We start from the raw sequence: 2,961 nt of genomic DNA on the forward strand, positions 1-2,961 counted from the left end.
TCTACCACCATCCCTTCAAACGTTATCCTCCGAAAACCCATCGAGGTATGCACCAGAGTCCTCAAGGTTCTGGTTGAGTCCCTTCCCGACCTCGTAGAGACTCGATGGTGGCACCGTTGGATCCGGAATGCTCAAAAATGGGGGTGCAGAGCTTAGTTTCAAATGTCTACCACCATCCCTTCAAAAGTTATCCCCCGAAAACCTGATTGGCTAGTGAGCTAAATATGGTTAAAAAAAAAGACTAAAACAATAAATACGCGTAATAGTTTTTTTGTTTTGTTTTTTTTAAAAAGGTATTTGAGAAACATATGAATTAATAAATGTTTTAAATCTATTTCTACATTTTCATACACAAAGTCTGCACAGTGTGATTTCTCAGCACCTTTAAAATGTGTCTTTGTCCCTGCTTCCTTCGCTTACGGCCATACCACCCTGAACACGCCCGATCTCGTCCGATCTCGGAAGCTAAGCAGGGTCGGGCCAGGTTAGTACCTGGATGGGAGACTGCCTGGGAATACCAGGTGCTGTAAGCTTTTTCAAACAGCAGAGGGCGCTGCTGCCTCCTCAGTGGATGCAGATTTTTGTATGTCTCTGGACTCTCAATTACATCAGTTATCAGCCTCACAAAACTATTCCTTATTTCAAGGAGAGAAGAGAATAAGTTGACTGTTCAGAATAATTCTGCTCTCATTAACTCTGGATGATTAGCTCCAAAAACAATAGTTTCTCATTCCCCAAAGACTGTGTGCGCTCATGTAAATACATATAGCATGTAGCTTGAGAAGTATATATGATACAGTCCATCAACAGAAACTATTCCAAAATTAACTACAGTTGTAGATCATTTAATAAAATTTTCCAAATACCCATCATCGATTAGATTTTTCTCTGCAACATGAATGTTATGTGTATCATTTGGAGGTGTAACTGCTGTCCTCAACTCACAGAAACTTTAAACATAGTCAAAGACATGGCCTATGATCTGCAGATTTATTTTTAAATTGCAGCTTTTAGAATAATGTCTATGACATGTTGGACAGCAGGTTTAAGGGTGCAGCAGCTCACTTACCGTAGATGTGGTGAGGTTCTGGTTGACCCACTTCCCGACCTCGTAGAGACTCGATGGTGGTACCGTTGGATCCGGAATGTCTGCAAATGGGGTGGGGGGGGGGGGGACAGAGCTTGGTTTCAAGTCTCTACCACCTTCCCTTCAAAAGTTATCCCCCGAAAACGTGTCGAGGTATGCACCAGAGTCCTCGAGGTTCTGGTTGACCCACTTCCTGACGTCGTAGAGACTCGATGGTGGTACCATCGGAACCGGAATGTCCGCAAATGGGGGCACAGAGCTTGGTTTCAAGTCTCTACCACCTTCCCTTCAAAAGTTATCCCCCGAAAACATGTCGAGGTATGATAATGACATGGTGGTAGGGTTATGACCTAAACACTGATGGCATCACAGAGCCCATGCTAGATCAAAGCACAGGGTCTGTGACGTCATCACATTCCCTTTGATGACATCACAGCCACCTAACATTCTGATGTGTTCACTTGTGTGTGTGTGTGTGTGTGCGTGTGTGTGTGGTGTGTGTGTGTGTGTGTGTACAGACAAGTTATGGGGGTGCAGTGCCTGTAGAGACTCGATGGTGGTACCTTTCGATCCGGAATGTCCGAAAATGGGGCGCCAGAGCCTGGTTTCAAGTCTGTATCACTTTCCCTTCAAAAGTTAATCCACAAAAACCCATGGAGGTATGCACCAGAGTTCTGGTTGACCCACTTCCCGACCTCGTAGAGACTCGATGGTGGTACCGTCGGATCCGGAATGTCCGCAAATGGGGATGCAGAGCTTGATTTCAAGTCTCTACCGCCATCCCTTCAAAAGTTATCCCCCGAAAACCCGTCGAGGTATGCACCAGAGTCCTCGAGGTTCTGGTTGACCCACTTCCCGACCTCGTAGAGACTCGATGGTGGTACCATTGGAACCGGAATGTCCGCAAATGGGGGTGCAGAGCTTGGTTTCAAGTCTCTATCACCATCCTTTGAAAAGTTATCCCCCGAAAACCTGATTGGCTAGTGAGCTAAATATGGTTAAAAAAAAAAGACTAAAACAATAAATACGCGTAATAGTTTTTTTGTTTTGTTTTTTTTAAAAAGGTATTTGAGAAACATATGAATTAATAAATGTTTTAAATCTATTTCTACATTTTCATACACAAAGTCTGCACAGTGTGATTTCTCAGCACCTTTAAAATGTGTCTTTGTCCCTGCTTCCTTCGCTTACGGCCATACCACCCTGAACACACCCGATCTCGTCCGATCTTGGAAGCTAAGCAGGGTCGGGCCTGGTTAGTACTTGGATGGGAGACTGCCTGGGAATACCAGGTGCTGTAAGCTTTTTCAAACAGCAGAGGGCGCTGCTGCCTCCTCAGTGGATGCAGATTTTTGTATGTCTCTGGACTCTCAATTACATCAGTTATCAGCCTCACAAAACTATTCCTTATTTCAAGGAGAGAAGAGAATAAGTTGACTGTTCAGAATAATTCTGCTCTCATTAACTCTGGATGATTAGCTCCAAAAACAATAGTCTCTCACTCCCCAAAGACTGTGTGCGCTCATGTAAATACATATAGCATGTAGCTTGAGAAGTATATATGATACAGTCCATCAACAGAAACTATTCCAAAATTAACTACAGTTGTAGATCATTTAATAAAATTTTCCAAATACCCATCATCGATTAGATTTTTCTCTGCAACATGAATGTTATGTGTATCATTTGGAGGTGTAACTGCTGTCCTCAACTCACAGAAACTTTAAACATAGTCAAAGACATGGCCTATGAGCTGCAGATTTATTTTTAAATTGCAGCTTTTAGAATAATGTCTATGACATGTTGGACAGCAGGTTTAAGGGTGCAGCAGCTCACTTACCGTAGATGTGGTGAGGTTCTGGTTGACCCACTTC

At 43.3% G+C, this 2,961-nt stretch overlaps 2 non-coding genes across 2 annotated transcripts; both read left to right on the forward strand.

The window, feature by feature from the left end:
* Positions 1 to 414: 414 nt before the first annotated feature.
* On the forward strand, positions 415 to 533 carry LOC146306350 (5S ribosomal RNA). The gene has a single exon (XR_014769204.1). It is a non-coding gene; the product is annotated as a 5S ribosomal RNA (ribosomal RNA).
* Positions 534 to 2,272: 1,739 nt separating this feature from the next.
* Positions 2,273 to 2,391, forward strand: LOC146306351 (5S ribosomal RNA). The gene has a single exon (XR_014769215.1). It is a non-coding gene; the product is annotated as a 5S ribosomal RNA (ribosomal RNA).
* Positions 2,392 to 2,961: the final 570 nt, after the last annotated feature.

The sequence above is a fragment of the Lutjanus erythropterus genome, chromosome 23 (genome assembly GCF_056507025.1).
Source record: "Lutjanus erythropterus isolate fLutEry1 chromosome 23, fLutEry1.hap2, whole genome shotgun sequence".
In the NCBI taxonomy this organism is placed as follows: Eukaryota; Metazoa; Chordata; class Actinopteri; order Lutjaniformes; family Lutjanidae; genus Lutjanus; species Lutjanus erythropterus.